This window comes from Lepus europaeus, chromosome X, assembly GCF_033115175.1.
Source record: "Lepus europaeus isolate LE1 chromosome X, mLepTim1.pri, whole genome shotgun sequence".
Classification (NCBI taxonomy): domain Eukaryota; kingdom Metazoa; phylum Chordata; class Mammalia; order Lagomorpha; family Leporidae; genus Lepus; species Lepus europaeus.
In genome coordinates, this window is record NC_084850.1 from 78,170,464 (window position 1) to 78,189,776 (window position 19,313).

Consider the following 19,313-nt stretch of genomic DNA (forward strand, 5'->3'; position numbering starts at 1 on the left):
ATAGAAATAGGTGGTTAGAAGAATAGTATGCCAGTATATCATTCTTAAATTTAATTAAAGGTTATCACATATTGATTTCAGTAAATTTGCATACCTTTTCAAGAGATGTCAGTAAAATTTTGAAGTCTGGGCTTCATTGGACATCCACTAGGAGAAACAAAATATTTGAAATGTAAATGTAAGTTCAGAAAGTTAGACAATGATAATTGAGGGAAAAATCACCTTGCTTAAAATAAATACATAATAGACCTTAATAACAGAGACATAAATTTGACTAAACATGATGTGTTAATTGGCCATGTGTGTCCTCCCTTCTCTCTTTAAACTAAACATCTGCTCATTAATTAATTTTACTGGCTTCTATTAAGTGTATCATGTGCTCTCATTGTGCTCTCATTGACTTTAAAAGAAGCATAAGGGAAGATCTCTCACGTGAAATGCCCCACAGTTTTAAGTGGAAACAGAAGTCCTACTACAGGCCTCGAGTTTCTCTTATGTACTGTGTAATATCTATTTCTCTTGTATGGTATTCTTACAAGACCTAAATTGTAACTTAGAATTAGTCTGAAAGAATGCAAAGGTCGGGGGCTGGCACTGTGGCTTAGTGGCTAAAGCGGCAGCCTGTAGTCCCAGCATCCCATACGGGCGCCGGTTTGAGTCCCAGCTGCTTCACTTCGATCCAGCTCTCTGCTAATGGCCTGGGAAAGCAATAGAAGATGGCCCAAGTTCTTAGGCCCCTGCACCCGCTTCAGAGACCCAGAAGAGGCTCCTGGCTCCTGGCTTCGGATCGGCTCAGCTCCAGCCGTTGCAGCCAATTGGGGAGTGAACCATTGGATGGAAGACCTCTCTCTCTCTCTCTCTCTGTACCTCTCCTTCTCTCTCTGAGTAACTCTGACTTTCAAATAAATAAATCTTTTTTTTTAAAAAAAAGAATAAAAAGAATGCGAAGGTAGAAAAACCTGCTATAAGACTTGGTTAAAGTATAGCTCGCAGAAAGAAGAATTAGAAAGGTAAAAAGCAAAAATCAAACAATTACAAGTAGCAGGTTGGGTGGCAGTATTATTTCAGTGTACTGGAAACAATAAGAGAACCACTGCTACATAATGGAAGATAAAATTGCATAGAAAAAATTGTGTGCCACCATGAATAGCCAGCTTTGTGGTTTAAACCTTACATGATAGGTAGTAAGATATATAGAAGCAAAAAGAAATATATGAGACTGTGGCAATTCCATATTATAAGAAAATTTAGAGGTTATATGTTCCATCTTCATATTCAGTTGAATAATCTAGTCCACATATCATCCTTTCTTTAACCCTACTTTAATTTCTATACCAGTGAAATTACAACCTGAAAGAAGTCTTTCATTGTCTTAAAAATTACATGCATATTGAATAAGCACATAGTTTAGACACACGAGACACTAACCAAGCTGACTGCGTGCTGTTGCTTTCACCAAGTGCAGTTTCTGTTAAGGGAAATGATGCTTTGTTCTACTTCATTTCACAAAGTGGATAATGCTGAGACAGTCATATAGGTTAGTGAGGCTCAAGATATTCAACTCCAAACTATGTTACCTGGGCAAACTGAGTATTTTATGATAAAGGGATTTGAGAAAACAGCAGAAGCAGGAAGGTCACTATCACCTCCCTCTCACTACAACCCTAAAGAGGGAATAAAACCTAAGAAAGATTTTCTGACCTTCCCCTGAAGCAGGTACTATCACCCTCATTAGATAAGTGTCTTCTCTATATTTGGGAAGAGAGGAACATTCTTAACTCTGAAGACAAAGGATCACAGAAAAGAATCTGAAAAACAGCGTTTGCTAACTTTCCTCCAATTTATTACCATTAGATCATATCCTCTTTGTCCAATCATATTTCTCCACAAATGTCCACTTCAAAAAAACCTAGCCATAAAAATACTCAAGTTCATAGTTCTCAATGAGGTTTCATTTTCTTATGAACGCTTTCCTGTATGTTGTTTTATCTTGTTAATTTATCTTCTTGTTATAAATACCTCAAGCCCTGAACCTAGGATGGACGAGGCAAATATATTTCCAATCCTCTAAAGGATAAAAATAAGGGCCGGCGCTGTGGTGCAGTGAGTTAAAGCCCCAGACTGCAGCAGCCGGCATCCCTTATGGGCACTGGTTCATGTCCCAGCTGCTCCTCTTCAGATCCAGCTCTCTGTTGTGGCCTGGGAAAGCGGTGGAAGATGGCCTAACTTCTTGGGCCCCTGCCACCAGTGTGGGAGACCTGGAGGAAGCTCCTGGTTTCGGATCAGCTCAGCTCTGGCCCATTGGTCATTTGGGGAGTGAACCAGTGGAATGGAAGACCTCTCTTCTCTCTGTAACTCCTCTGTCTTTTCAAATAAATGAAATAATTCTTTTAAAAAAAGGATAAAAATATTATGCATGGATTTACAAATCATGATACTGCAAATGGACTTGCACAGGATTTTTAAATGTTTTGCGTTAGGAAAACAAACAGGAGAAACTTGGCCTTTAAGTGAATATCAGACTGTGCATAAATATATAAGCCAGAATTCATTTTGGCTTCCTAGGTGCTATTGTGGATTAATGGCATTTGTGTAATTAAGCTTGGTTATGAACTTCATAAAAAATGAAGAAAGAAAAAGCAGTGTCTCTAAGATCACACCTCTGAAGGTAATAACACCAAATGGGCTGCAATAATAAAAACAATTTAGCTCTTGCATTGTCCTAGCAACCACCTTGAATTGTAGCCACTCCTTTTACTCTGATAGAGCAGTCCAAAGCTTAAAAGGACAACAAAATATGACCAAAACTTGGAGGAGCCTGGCCTGACTACAGACTTCCATGTGATGATAGGAAAAAATTCAGGCTTTTTGATTGGCTATGGGTCAAGTCAGCTTGCACGTAGTAGTAAAGTAGCTATGGTTTTGAAAAATTTATCCAGGAAAAAAATGAAAAAAAAAACTTGAATTTAAAAATAAAAATTTGGCTAAAAAAGTTTTCTTGTTTATATTTAAGATACATGCTATTTACATAGTGATTCCTTGAAGCATTTCAAATATTCTGTGAACTTATGGAGAGTTCAAGTTTAGATAGGTAAAAAGGTATCTATACAGAAACCTCAGCTCTTTCTCATCTTCCTCCATTCCTCTGTCTTCTTCTTTTCTTTCTTTGCATTTACTTATGCATTAGAGACATTTTAAATGAAATTATTCCCAACAGAATACTATACTTACAAGCTTTGGGAGATTAAAAATTTTTTAAAAACAATGATCTAAAAGATGTGTAAATCACAGGACATTACATAAGAGTATAGAGAGTAAAAAGTTACCTTTCAGAACCATTTGTACTAGATAATTACACTGTACCACAATGCTGGGAAAGTTAGTTTTTTTTTAAATTTAATTTCCTTCTCCTTTATTATGAAATGCTAATGTACTTTCCCATTTTGAATTATCCAGTGCCTCATGTTTAATATTAAATAATGTTAAAGATTAACTTTTCTTTTATAAAGTATGCTTGCAATGATCTCTTATAATTTGGAAGATCTCATATTTTTAAATATCACAACTTGCTTAGAAAAGATGCAAAGCAAAAATTAATTCCAATGTTTATTTCAATACTTCATACCAGGAATGTTTCTGAGATTTAGTTTCAAGGTGTATTAATGACAGAATTGCTTGGAGTCCACTTTAGAAAGTTGGATAATATACATCCTAAAGGAATTAATTTTGTAGTGGTAGATAATGCTAGCTAACATTTTAAAGAATACTAATATGGAAGGTGCCACATTCAGATCTTGAATAAAATTGCTAAAAATGCTTGTAGTTAAAGGTGACCTTCACAGACCAACTTTATAGAAACTTAGATAACTGAATAAAGAGTTGAAATTACTCATAAATAAAAGACAATTAAGGGAATTTTGTTTATTTTTTAAGCACAGCATAAGACATAACAACTAAAATGATTTTCTCATCCATGAGTTATGTGTAATAAGTCTAATTTCTATTTGACTGTGTGGTAAAATGAACAGTTATTAGGCAAAGAGATTTGAATATTGCCAATGACAACATACATTTAAATAATACCCCAAATTCAAATTGCAACAAAGAAGTACCTTGCATGAAGTTAAAAAGGCATAAATCATCTAAATAATAGACTACGTGAAAAAGAAGTACTTTGATATCTTTTATCACCAGGAGTATATTAGAGTTTTGGGCATCATGAATTATGAAGGTTGTAAAAAAAATCTAGTATTCAGAAGAGAGAAAGAAAAAAATTACAGTGAGAAAAAATAACTGAGAAGACACATTTTAAAGCAAATGGGATGAAGAAAGGCTGTAAAGTGATTTTAAAACTGTGTTCAATATTGTAGTTATTTAATGAAAACAGAATTTGAAGATGAAGTGTTCTTTATTTTCACTAAATATAGGAGAGGAAGTTGAATTAAATTATAATTAGAGATTATGCTACATCTAAGGAATCACTTCTTTATGGTAAAATAGACTATTGGAAAAAAATGTGCCTGGTAAATTATGGAGCCACCTCTCTTGAATATAATTAAGAGTAGGGCTTGAAGCACTGACACAAATGACTAAAATTGGCATGCAGTGAGGAAGCAAATGGAATTAGGAAAATTTTGTTTTTATTTCTATGCTTTGATTTCATGATAATCCTGAAAGAGTAAAACTTGTCATCTAATATTCTCAACTTCAATAAAGCTCTTAATTTAATCTAATGTTATTTTTGTGTGTGTCTGTATCATGGGGCAATATTTGACCAAAGCCATGCCAGACTTCAAATTCCTTGTCATTACTTAATAATGCTTGGAATTTAATATTAGAATGTCATCTTTAAGGCATCGTGAAGCAGAAGTATCAAAAGAAAAAACAGGGAAAAACACCTTTTCTTCCTAAATATCTCCTGGTGTTTAAATGATTCTGGATCTTGTAGCTTCTTTCCTACGTAGTGTGCAAACAATATAGTTCTTCTCAAATTAAACAGACTCTGAATTGAAGATGTATAATATGAATTTTAGACAAGACTGCCTTGAATTTGTCATATATAATTTACTCTATCTTTTAAAATGAAAACTGAAGAGACTGCATATAGGTTTTAAAAAATGGGCCGGCGCCGTGGCTCACTAGGCTAATCCTCCGCCTTGCGGCGCCGGCACACCGGGTTCTAGTCCCGGTCGGGGCACTGATCCTGTCCCGGTTGCCCCTCTTCCAGGCCAGCTCTCTGCTGTGGCCAGGGAGTGCAGTGGAGGATGGCCCAAGTGCTTGGGCCCTGCACCCCATGGGAGACAAGGAGAAGCACCTGGCTCCTGCCATCGGATCAGCGCGGTGCGCCGGCCGCAGCGCGCCAACTGCGGCGGCCATTGGAGGGTGAACCAACAGCAAAAGGAAGACCTTTCTGTATGTCTCTCTCTCACTGTCCACTCTGCCTGTCAAAAAAAAAAAATTGTGTCTGTGTGAAGGGAGGAGATATTTCATTAACTGTTTACAATTTATTAATTTTGAAGGTAAAAGTTTTTGCATGGTAGATGTAAGTACTGTCTTAGGTCATTTTATTGGTTTTTAGTCTTATAGCAAATTTATTGCTTATTAACTGGCAAAATCATTGCATTTAAAAATATATGGCAGCAGATTTTCATATCCTTTTAGAATGACTCACATAAATAAATCTGCTCTTTTGCAGATGGCTTTGTCATTCCTCAGGCACCATTTAAATGTGATGCCACAGATAGGGCTTCTTTAAACTCCTCTTTAAATGACATATAAGTCATTACTTCTATCTGCCAAACCTAACAAATAAATGTTTGGCATTCATCCACTCACTGAACTGGCTCGGTGTCTCCTGATTCCAGCTTTGCACTAATACACATCCTGAAAGGCAGCAGGGGATGATGCAAGTAGTTGGATCTCTTTGTCATCCACTTGAGAGACCTGGACTGAGTCTCTAGTTCACTGATATTTGTGTGTTTAAACACTCTTGAAAAACTCTCTAAGTATTAAATATTTCTAGAGTTTTATGGGGCTTTTCCTGAATCATCTGCATTTCTCTTATTCAAACAATTCTATAACAAGAATTTATACACCTTGCCCTTTACAAATTTTTCTGAAAAAATTCAATTTCATCTTCTTTGAGAAAAATATTTTCGGGCTGCCACTGTGGCATAGTGGGTAAAGCCACGGCCTGCAGTGCTGGCATCCCATATGGGCACCGGTTTGAGTCTCAGCTGCTCCACTTCCGATCCAGCTCTCTGCTATGGCCTGAGAAAGCAGTGGAAGGTGGTCCAAGTCCTTGGGCCCCTGCACCCACGTGGGGGACCTGGAAGAAGCTCCTGGCTCCTGGCTTTGGATTGGTGCAGCTCCAGCTGTGTGACCAACTGAGGAGTGAACCAGTGGATGGAAGACCTCCCTCTCTCTCTCCCTATCCTTCTCTATCTGTGCAACTCTGACTTTCAAATAAATAAATAAAGCCTTAAAAATATTTTTGCATTCATGTTTCATGGATTTACTAAGATTTTAATTAAATTGCTTCACTAGCAATTGCAGTGGATATATGAACACAGATCTAACTTTTCCTTAGCAATACATGAACACAGATCTAACCTTTCCTAAGCAGGAAACTCATTTTGACAGTAGATGTGAATTCGAACACTCTAAATAGCTTCCTAGTTAAGGATATGCAGCTTATGGAGGACATCAAGTCAATAAGTTTTATTTACTGAAAGGGCATATGAGTATATGAGTTGTTTCATACAATTAGTTGGTTAAGTAGAGGTCTGTCACTATTGAGACAGAGTAGCACAATCAGTTGTATAAGATTTCATTACAAAAAGCAAAGTATTTATAAATCTAAACTCTTGATGCTTCTAACATCTCAAAAAGTTTATTTGAAGTCTGTACACACCCTTTCTGGTTACTTGGTTTTTGCATGACAGTAGCACTGGCCTGTACTCACAGATACAAATTTTGAATGAAGAATGTGTTAGGTGCAATGATGTTTAAAGTAGCTAAAAGAAGTACCCCTCAAGCTTTCATGTGCAGAGGGATCCACCTATGTGATCTTATTCAGATACAGACTCTGATTCACTAAATTTTATGTTATGTGGATTTTGCTACAGTAAAAAAAGCAGAAATTTGATTACATATCCTACCAATATGATCATTTATTCTGAGCATAGATTCTATAAGTCGTATTTTTATAAATTTATGTAGTTGATTCTATGTATATAGACAAATTGAGGAGCTGATTTAAATAAGAAATCATTTTAAGATTTATTTTTACTTAATTTGAAAGGCGGAGTTACAGATAGAGGTGGGGGGAGAGAGAGAGAGAGATCTTCCATCCACTGGCCCACTCCCCAAATGACTGAAACGGCCAGGGCTGTGCCAGTCTGAAGCCAGGAGCCTGGAGTTTCTTCTGGTCCCACATGAGTGGCAGTGGCCATTGCACTTGGGCCATCTTTTGCTGCTTTTCCTAGGCCACTAGCAGGGAGCTAGATCTAAAATGGAGCAGCGGGGTCTGGAACCGGCACCCATATGGGATGGCACATCACAGGCACTATGTCACAACATTGGCCCCCAATGAAACATCTTAGAAGTGCAAAAGTTAAGTTTATTTTTTGTCACAGAGGAAGAAAATGTGTTTGCTTAATAGGCACATTCCCAAATCTTTATAAGTCTGAATTTAACACTCAAAAGGCTCTATGATAATAAAAACAAAATTATGACTAATAGCAATTAATTTAGTGAAGAGCCACAAACTTCTGATAATCTAAATTGTTCATAGTTGACTATTTAACAGTATTTGTTGGATAATTGTAAAATACTCTAATAGGGGCCAGCGCTGTGTTGTAGTGGGTAAGGCCACCACCTGCAGTGCCAGCATCCCATATGAGTGCCTGTTCAAATCCCACTGCTCCACTTCCAATCCAGCTCTCTGCTATGGCCTGGCCTGGGAAAGCAGTGGAAGTTGGCCCCAAGTCCTTGGGCCCCTGAACCTGCATGGGAGACTTGGAAGAAGCTCCGGGATCAGCCCAGATCCAGCTGTTGCAGCCATTGGGGAGTGAACCAGCTATGGAAGACTTCTCTCTCTCTCTCTCTCTGCCTCTCTGTAACTCTGCCTTTCAAATAAATAAATAAAACTTTTTTTAAAAAAAATACTCTAATAGATGGAAATAAAATTTTTTCTTTAATCATGTCAAATTATTCTTAGGCTGAATTCAATGATTTTTAAATGATCAACATGTAGGAAACAGGGAGATTATCAGTAGCTATTCAAATTTGTTTAAGTTTCTTCTGCTAATTACATAATATTATTTCTATTAGTCTGAGGTTATTCCTACAAGTGGTATGATAAATGAAGAATTGATGGAATTGATATTCATATAAAGGAATTTAGGGATTCTCTATAGTAATATCTAGGTGAAGAGATACATACTTGGGTAGAAAGAAAGACAGACAAATATATATTTAGAGTAAATGCCTTCAATATATTTATTCATTTATTGACTAGTTCATCAAAAAATATTTATCCAAAGAAAGAATATAACCATCATATTCAGATTGTCTAGATCCAAATATTAATAGCTTTATAACTTGGAGTAGTTTGCTTGTTTTCTATCATCTAGGTGAGAATTAACAGTAAGAATGAAAAGAATTTTGAACTTTTTTTAAAAAAGAAAATTCTGCCAACCTGATCACATGAGTGAAAGATAGTATTTGAGCACTACAGTGCAAAGCTGAAAAAATAAGAAAATAACAAAAAATTATACATAGTGGTACATACAATATTATGTAGTATAAAATAATATATGACGTTATACTTAGAGTATCTCTGTTCTCATTTTACTTCTATTCCCTTGTTTTTGCTATTCTCCTCTTTCTTACAAGTTCCCTTACACACTTAGTGAATGACCCATATAGAATTACAATTATGTTGCCATTTTATGGTTATGTCAATATTTATAACAGTGTTTGAGGTAGATAAGTTCCTCTCCTAAATCTATCTTATGAATGTGACCGGTAATGATACAACTTATGCAGTATTAAATATTAATTTGAGATTATACATTAATAATATAGAACAAGTGACTTCCTTGATTGCTAAGTCAATGTGAACTAGTGAAATAGCTTATTTTGTTGTCTTACTTGTGTGATTAACATTCACTTGAACGTCCACATTGCACAGCATAGCACTAGAGAAAATTACAGCAAATACCATAGTCATGAGTATCTATTCTTAATTTCATCCTAATTAATATTATTTTATGCAAATATAAAAGGGTGAATTAGTACCTTAAATGTTTGAGGTATAAACATGCACTGACCTTACAAAGTAAATTAAGTCAGTGGAGTTACCTACCATGCAAGCAATATAACGGGAAATATTAAAAAATTATGTCAATTATCTTTGTGTTTAGTAGACAAAACTAGATATTTAAAAATGGTTAAAACAAAAAGTCATAAAAGTGAAATTCACATCAAGTATTTAATCAACGTAATTTTTTTTCTGTTTTATGATACTATGTATAGTGTGTTTTAGACTTCTTTCAATTGTCTAATAAATGATTTTTGAAAAATTGTTTCAGCTGAGACATTCTATGGATGTCTTAAAAACTAAAGAATGTATTTCTTTCACTTTCAATAGTGTTTAAAATATTTATTCTTTTAAAAAAATCTATGTATTTACTTGAAACTCAGAGTTACAAAGAGGCAAGAGAGAGAGAAAGAGAGAAGGAGAGGTCTTTCATCTGTTGGTTCACTCCCCAAATGGCCACAATCACTGGAGCTGGGCCAATTCAAAGCCAGGAGCCTAGAATTTCTTCTGGGTCTCTCATGCAGGTGTAGGGGCTATCGACTTGGGACATCTTCCACTGCCTCCCCAGGCCATAGCAGAGAGCTGGATCGGAAGTGGAGCAGCTGGGATTTGAACCAGCACTCATATAGGATGCTGGCACTGCAGGTGGTAGCTTTACCCACTGTGCCACAATGCCGGCCCTTATATTTACATTCTTAAAGTTAGGGCTTGTAAAGTGATTGCACGTTTCTGCAAATCAAGTGAAATTTATATGGTCTTTTGACCCTCATTGTATTGATAATATTTTCATTGACAATCTTGCCCACTTGCTATTTATGTATTTGTGTAGATATAATTTGCTTGATCATATCTTAAAATTTAAAATATCAGTGATAATTCCAGTGAACTGATATTGTGATCTGTATCTGTACTTGTACAGAGATAATTAGTTTGGATTAATCACTCATAGGAAAACACCACCTCATAAATAAATTTTCAGAAATGCTTCAGTGAAATTAAAGCATTTATACAGCATAACAATGACAGAAGTCACAAGACTGCTTGTAAATGCTCAACACAGACTTATACATTAGCATGTGCATATATAAAAACGGTGCCAACTGGGGTCTGATCATAACTTTCATTGTTCCTAGTATTCTGAGTACAAAACAAGGCCTAAAACCAATGAACAGATTTAATTTCATTTATTTATTTATTTATTTATTTTTGCACAATGAATTTCAGAATGATTATTTACTGTTTTGGATTTGGGAATGCTCCCCCAAACAAAGTAAAGTTAGTAATTCTAGTTATTCTTCCTTCTTTTAAGATATAGACAGTTCTTATTGGTAGAGAATTTATGGCTTGGCAAAACGAAGTAATGATGCAGAAAGATGTTCACTATGAAAGATAGATAGGACAAAAGTCTGAAAATAGGGCCATTTAGGAAATTTGTTTTAAAAGGGTGACAAATAGATTAGATATGGGCAAAAAAAATGCAGAATTTTTTTTTCTTTTACCCTTAGCCTTAGTGGTTTTTTTTGTTTAGATTTATTTATTTGCTTAAAAGGTACAGTTACAGAGAGAAACAGAGAGATCTTCTATCTGCTGGCTCACTCCCCAAATGGCTTCAACAGCCAGGGCTGGGGGCAGGCCCAAGCCAGGAGCCAGGAGCTTCATCTTGGTCCCCCATGTGGGTGCAGGGGCCCAAGCACTTGGGCCACCGCCCACTGCTTTTCCAGGTGTATTAGCAGAGAGCTGGATTGGAAGTGGAGCATCTGGGACTCAATCAGCGCCCATATGGGATGCCAGCACTGCAGGTATTGGCTTAACCAGCTCCGGCTGTTGCGGCCACTGGGGAGTGAAACAGTAGATGGAAGATCTTTCTGTCTCTCCTTCTCTTTGTAACTCTGTCTTTCAAGTAGATAAATAAATTTTTAAAAAAGAGAGAGAACTTTTCTTCAGTTTCCACAAATAAAAATACGTGTTCAAATTGAAGTTAATACTAGTTTAAAAAGTGAACACAGATAATTTCTCTGCTCTATACAGGACAAAGATTAAAGCAGAATAGGAAAGCACTGCTTCTTAAGGATCAGAGGACACATCTTCATCTCATAATGTTTCATCTGAGTGAAATGAGCATTAGATGATTGCTGTGCTTTTTAAATAAACGTCTTGAATGGTCATGGTTTAGATTCTTAGGCTAAATTTCAGTCAACTTCTTAGCAATACTAATCTGCATATTTGAGCTAATTTCTGCATGGATTCCCTAACCTGGCTGGCAGAAACATTATCATTTTATGTTTGAAGAAACTTAAGAAGTAAAAGGAGAGATTAATACTTAGGAATTCAAGCGAATGCAGAATCAAATTTATAGCATATAAAAGATTTATATTTCCTTCCTTGTTATGTAAAAAGTAGATCTCAGGCAATATTTTATCTCTTAGTGGTATGCTCTCATTTTGTAAATCCCAGAAATATAATATTTATATTTTGAGTATCCAAAGAGCCATTAGCTTGAATCAGTGTCTTCTAATCATGAAGTGCAGATGATTTCTAAGGCAGACTACATTTGGTTTATTCAGAAAACCTTTTAACATGTCTTGTGCAGTCAGTTAATCTGTCAGACTGATAAAATAAGTCCTTCATACTCCTTCTCCTCTTCCTGTGCATATAAGCTTTTATTTAATTCAGTTTGAAAATAGCTTGCTTCTACTTTTCATTTCCCCTTCATGTTTGTGGCACTGTCTTATGCTTTGTTCTTTGCTGATATAAAATATTTATCAAACAAGGGGCTTGGTGCTGTGGCGCAGCAGGTTAAGCTGCTGTCTGCAGTGCCAGCATCCCATATGGGTGCCTGTTCGAGTCCTGGCTGCTCCACTTCAGATCCAGCTCCCTGCTATTGTGCCTGGGAAAGCAGTGAAGGATGGCCCAAGTGCTTGGGCCCCTGCACCTGTGTGAGAGACCCAGATGAATATCCTGGCTCCTGGCTTCGACCTGGCCCACCCCTGGCCATTGCAGCCATTTGGAGAGTGAACCAGCCGATGGAAAGTCTCTCTCTCTCTCTCTCTCTCTCTCTCTCTCACTGTAACCCTCTCAAATAAAACTTTAAAACAATTATCAACATACCAACTAAGAAGATTGATTTGCCACAGTAGATACCCAATATATTTCACCACATGGAAAATGTCTCTTTTTGCTTATTCCTAAAATCTATAGCCAGATTCCCATATGTCAAGTTTATTCATTGATACTTGAAATGTAAAATCAAGTATTTCTATGGATAGCATTTATCCCTGGACAATGATTGGCGTTCAACATTAAATTTAAAAATAATTTGGATCTAAACAAAAAAATAAGTTCTTACTTCAAGTCGACCTGAATTTATATTTTATTTCATTCTTATAATTTTGAAATGGAAAAATATATATACTGCAACACATTTATTTTTAATTTCATCTGCAATAATATGTCCCAAGTTGCTAAAATCATAACATTAGCCTGAGACTGTGTTTTATATATGGCTTATTATTGCAAGGTTTACTCCTTTCACAAATGATAGCATACAATAATACAAAAACTAGCAATTGGTTCCAAGAATATGAAAATGTCAGAAATGTCCCAATAAAATATACTTTAGACAGATAGAACATGAAGTATAAAAAATAATTCAATACTGTAACTTTAAAATTAGCAGTGTAGGGCTACCATTAAACTGATATTAATTGATTGTAATTACCAGAAATCATAACTTCAGTATGCCCTAGTATAGCTTATGAGAATGTGCAAACAAATTCATGAAGGGAATTATCAAGTCAGATTGCATATCTGACACCATAATTTCTCTTTCACCTATTTCATTTGCTTAAATATGTAATATGTAAATATTAAGATGTACCTCCTAAGATAATCTATTTACCTAGAATTTTAAAAATTATCCATCCAGATACCCTTTTCTAAAATGGTACATTCAGACAAAAGTACTGTCAATAAGAAACTTTCACTGTCATTTTCATTTGTGGAGAATTTTGAAGTGAAATTAATACAACAATGCTTTTGGAGAAGCAATTTTGTTTTTCTTACTGATTTTTAAAAAATGTGCCATCATTTACAGAGCTCCTTAATTTCTGCCACAATAGATGATAAGACAGATATTTTGGAATGATAATTATATGCTCTATCTCCTTTTCTAGATTTTATGGTATGTGGAAGAGAAAAATGTATGTACCATCATTTAAATATAAATATGTGTAATGGAAATATAAAATTTTCTCAAATAGGATAAATCTGTCTCCAAACAGTGCCCTAGGCTGTATGCAAAGCTTAATATTTTAGAAAGGCATATAGTCAGACATAAAAATAAAGTACCCTATGGCACTCACAAAATAGATTTCCACTAACTTTATTTCTTAATGAAATAAAATCTTTTAGTGTTTTAGTAAAATGTATGTTCCTAATGGCATATCCTTATGCTATATAGACTTTAATTACCTACTGTTTACTTTACATTACAACACATTATTTTTAAAAACTTATTTATTTGAAAGAGTAACAGAGAGATGGGGAGACAGGAGAAGAATCTTCCATCTACTAGTTCACTCCCCAAATAGCTTCAACAGCTGGGGCTGGGCCAGGCCAAAACCAGGAGCCTGAAACTCTGTGTCCCCATCATGGGTAGTAGGGATGCAAGCACTTGAGCTATCATCCCTGCCTCCCAGGCACATTAGCAGGAAGCTGAATCAGAAGCACAGAGTAGCCAGGACTAGAATCAGTACTCCAATATGGGATACTGGGTTTCCCAAGCAGTGACTTAACCCACTGCACCATGATGCTCACTCTGCACTACAACATATTTTAAAATCAATTTGTAACAGGAAAAATTTTGGCAAGCATGTGAGGGAATGATTCAAAGGATTTTTACTCTAAATGGAAAATTTTAAACTCTTATTCATTTATTTATTTGAAGGATAGAAAGAGAGAGGGAGAGAGAGAGAGAGAGGTTATGCATCTTTTGCTTTACTTACCAAATGCCTACAACAGCCTAGGATGGGCCAGATGAAAGCCAGGAGCCAGGAACTCAATCCAGGTTTCCACATGGATTGCAGTGACTCAACTACTTGAGCCATCACTTGCTGCCTCCTGGAGTATACTTAGCAGGAAGCTGGAATCAGAAGACGATCCAAGATTCAAACACTGGCACTCCAATATGGCATGTGGGCATCACAGGCTGTGTCTTACTGCTATGCTAAATGCCCACCCTGGGAAATTTCTTTTTAAAAGGAAGTGTTATTATATTACAGCATATGCCTATGTCTCTAGGTATAATTGAAGTTCATCCTTGTTATTTTTTATGTGTACAATCCAAAAAGTTTGTTGACAAGCCAGCCAAACTTCCTAATATCGGATACACTGATTAAAAGAAAATCATATTAAATTTCACAAGGAAGAGATGTAAAAACTTAAATCCTTTAATAGCATAAGAAACTGCACACTGTTACCTTGGAGGCATGTATTCTGTCTGCACTATATCATGTGAAGGAACATACTTTAGAAATCAATTTCTCTATGGACTCAAAGACCAGATACAGCACCAAGTCCTATTTTAAAATTGTCTTCGTTTAGAATTCATCCACTCAAGAACAGATTGAGTATTCAAAGGTGTGAAATGTTTGAGAACTGCAATTGTTTCAAACATTTTGGCTAGCTTAGAAGCAGATTTCAGAAATATTGATATTCTAATATTTTCTCTGCCAAACTAAAAAAAAAAAAAATGTACCCAACCATCAAACTTTTGCTTTTGGAATTTCTCAAGGTCATTAAAATTTCTATATTCTCATAATTGCTTCCTGAATCTCTCAAAGCAGTATAACAAAGGCCATCAAACTGTTTATATTCTATCAGTCATTTTTGTGAAAAGTTCAGAGTCCTTCATGATTCACATTTCTTGAATTCCTCTTTGGAAATCAGCACAATCTTTTTAAAAAGGAATCATCATTCTTAAATGTCCAAACTAACTCAGAAAAACTGGAAATTAACATTTGTGCTGCGAGAATAACTTGACAAAGTGATTAATTAAGTGCTACTGGAAAAATGTTAGCCATCTCTTTTATAAGGTCTAAAGATTAAATTGTGCGTCCTACAGATTCCTTCATAATAGAATTAGTTTCCTACCTTGAAGAGAATAGAGAAATGAAAGAACATGTTGGGCTTAGAATAGAGAAATGAGGGAGCAAGTCCTAGATTGCTTGCTGACAATAGCAATATCACATGAATACTTAGCAAACAGTTTCAACCATTAGATAACAACTTAAGAAAACATTTACCAGAAGGTCCAATGCCTTCTATAAATTTTAAGAATCATGTATTTGGAAACACCTCTTAAATATCTAACATGGTATAGTTTGTTTAACCAGTAAACTTAAGCACAACCATATAAAATGTTTTTAGTTTCTTTCTACCAACAAGTATAAAACATATGATGCAGAGATTCAGGTCACATGAATTAAAATGTATCTTTGATTAATTTTAGCAGCTTAAATTTATGGACAATCTTATCTATAAGCCAATTAAAATAAAATTCTTAATAAAATTTCCCCATGTGGACATACAATATGTACACACATATAACATAACATAATAGACCAATATAGCAGTTTTAATAATAGCTTTTAAAATCTTTAACTCTTTTTGTAGATTGCCAATTGATTTGAATTGTTTTTTGTTTTTAGTAACCTCAGTTAACCATACTTTCTCTCAGTTGGTACTATTAATACATTATTGGCTTCATCTGTTTACAGAGCCATCCCAAAGTACTGAATACAATAGAAGTGGCTGGAAAAAGTCCATAGGAACCTATAGGAGGACAGCTAAACACAGAATCAACAATGCTTTAGTTTTATGAGCAGCACATCACATATATCTATGGATGACAAAAGACTTTAAGTCGCCATGTTCAAAATTATAAACTCATCAACCAACAAGAGGCACTTGCTTACTTCACAGTATTTTTGAAAGCACCTGTAGGATTGTACAAGTATTTAACCCTTTAGGCCTCTGGGGCTTTCTCATTAAGATAACTATCATGTCTAGTAACACAAGATCATTAGACTTTTTAATTCTCAAACATTTGTATTCATAGCATTTTCCATTATAGAAACTTAAAATTTAGTACCACATCACATCTTGGCAGTACTTCTAATATAATCCAAATAGCCTGATTAATTGGTGTCTCTATAAGATGAGAGACATAGGTCCTTCGATTTTTTCAGTTGGGCCCAAACTGGAAAAACCAAAGTCCAAGATTTACTGGAAATTTTAGAGTCCAGATTGTTTGAAACTTTGATTTTTTGAATGCCTGTCAAGAATGCCAAGAAGGCTCAAAATCCAAAATATCTGGTTGAAATAAGATTCCTTAAAATCATGACATAACATAGACCAAATTTGATCATTGTTACAAGGTGATTATTCAAATCTTTGAAAATAAGCACATATTTAAATAACGCATAGCTCTTAATAAAAATTCAGCTGTTGTTGAACAATTAGAATTTAACAGACATCAGGAGAACATAGTAGATTACTTTAACATATTGCTTTAACAGAGCATCAGAGTTTAATTCTATGTCAAAGAGAAATTGAGCTTCCTGTGATCTTTTCCTGTGAGGTTTCCTTCCTTTACCTTCTTTCATATTGATGACCATGTTTCTGTGTTTCTGTGTGTAACACATCTTTAAGCATCTTTTGCAGGGCAGGACGAGTGGCAACAAATTCTTTCAATTTCTGTTTGCTATGAAAAGTCTTAATTTCACCTTCATTCACAAATGAGAGCTTTGTAGGATATAATATTCTAGGCTGGCAGTTTTTCTCTCTTAGTACCTGGGCTATGTCTTGCCATTCCCTTCTAGCTTGTAGGGTTTCTGCTGAGAAGTCTGCTGTGAGTCTAATTGGAGATCCCCTGAGAGTAATCTGACGTTTCTCTCTTGCACCTTTCGAATCTTTTCTTTATGTTTCACTGTGGTGAGTTTGATTACAACATGTCGTGGTGAGGATTTCTTTTGGTCATGTTTATTATGGGTTCTATAAGCTTCCTGTACTAAGATGCCTCTGTCCTTCTCCAAACCTGGGAAATTTTCTGCTAGTATCTCACTAAAAAGGCCTTCTAATCCTTTCTCCCTCTCCATGCCTTCAGGAACTCCTAGAACCCGAAGGTTAGGTTTTTTAATAGTATCCTGTAGATTCCTGACAATATTTTTTTAGATTTCTGATTTCTTCTTTTCTTTGGTTTGCCTGTTTCCTTTCCTGTTCTCTGTCTTCTAAGTCTGATATTCTCTCTTCTGCTTCGCCCATTCTGTTTTTAAGGCTGTCTAATGTGTTTGTCATTTGATCTATTGAATTTCATTTCATTATGATTTCTTGTCACTATCACAGTTTCATGTTCTACTAGTTGTTTCATTTCATTTTGATTCCTCCTTAATATTTCATTTTCACGAGAGAGATTTTCTATCTTGTCCATTAAGGATTTCTGTAGTTCAAGAATTTGTTTTTGAAAGATTCTTAATGTTGTTATCAGTTTTTTGAGATCTGCTTCTTGCATTTCTTCTATCTCATCATCTTAATAAATAAGAGCTTAAATAATAATCTCATAGCTAGATTTACTTCGCCATCAGCGAAGTAAACAGTAAGTAGAAAAAAACCTCCCTTTCAGACCAAAGGGAAAGAAAGTTTTAAAGTGAGAATATAATTTTCCTCGTGGGCATTGTCTACCTTAGAAAAACTACTACAGAACATGTCTGTGACTATAGACTTGTAGTTCAGTCCACCGAAGATTAGAGATGGGACTTGGGCACTCCCTTGACTTGCATCCTCTGGTCTGCTTTAACACAAACCAGGAGGAAAAGAAAGCTAGGCTTCAGAAGCAATGCGTGGCAGGCCTATTAATGGCTGATCTGTACAGTGATCTGCCCTCAAGGTGACCCAACAGGCCAGTCTACTGCAGTGGCTTTCAATGTGGTAAGTCTGGGCTTCAGCAGAAGTCAACTTGTGAAGAGCCCTGGCAGCTCTGCCAAGAGTTGGATCACTGGAAATGGACCTGGCCTGGAGTCGAAGGATGCCCAGGTCAGAGCCACAGATCTTATTGGCTCTAAGCTGAAAAGCCCTTCACTCAGCCCAACTTCCAAAGTGACCACTGCAGCTGAGGGGACGGCCACGTAGGGTCAGTACCATTGCAGGCAGAACTGTAAATGTCTTGTTAGAGATGTCACCTGCCTTTACCTGGCCAACTCTCCTCCCAGGCCAGCTAAGTAATGAAAGTCAACAGAGTGCCTTTCCCTAGGAGATTCACACCTCCCTTAGGATGTACCCCATGTGAAGAGATAGATAGGTCTGGGCCTCTTAACTTACAGGGCCTAAAGCCCAACAGATTATTATCAAGCCCCTTCTGTCAGGTTCTATTTGCCTCTCAATCAGAAAACTTAATTGTAGCTTAGACAGCACCTTTCTTAGCTCCTCTAATAATGACTCTGTCCTTTGTTCTAGACCCTGTCTAGCACACTTGGGCCTCATTCCTTTGTAATCATAACCTCTACTCTACCACCAATGGCTCTACTCCCAACCTGTGTGTACTGATGGTCCTCTTCCCCAATTAATGCTGTATAATTGTTCAGACCTGGTTAATGCCACTCTTAGGATCATTGGTTACTATCCTCACCCTGTCTTTTATGACCTTGTCTAAATATGATCAGAGTCGGCGAACTTGGAAGGCTTCCATAGCCTTGGCAACTCATGACGACAGCCTAGGGTGGTTACTGGCGCCATAAACTAGAGTGTCAATTTGTTGGGTCAACAACAGGAGCCACTGTGCACTTGCTCCTCATGTGGGATCTCTGTCCTTACTGTGCTGTACATTTTGATTTAATGCTATAACTAGTACTCAAAGAGTGTGTTTCACTTTGTGTTTCTATGTGTGTGCAAACTGTTGAAATCTTTACTTAATATGTACTAAACTGATCTTCTG

The 19,313-nt window shown here is 36.1% G+C and overlaps 1 protein-coding gene across 8 annotated transcripts in view; it reads left to right on the plus strand.

Moving 5' to 3' along the window:
* Positions 1–19,313, plus strand: part of PCDH11X (protocadherin 11 X-linked) — a 727,311-nt gene that overhangs the window by 576,291 nt on the left and 131,707 nt on the right. The window lies entirely within an intron of this gene.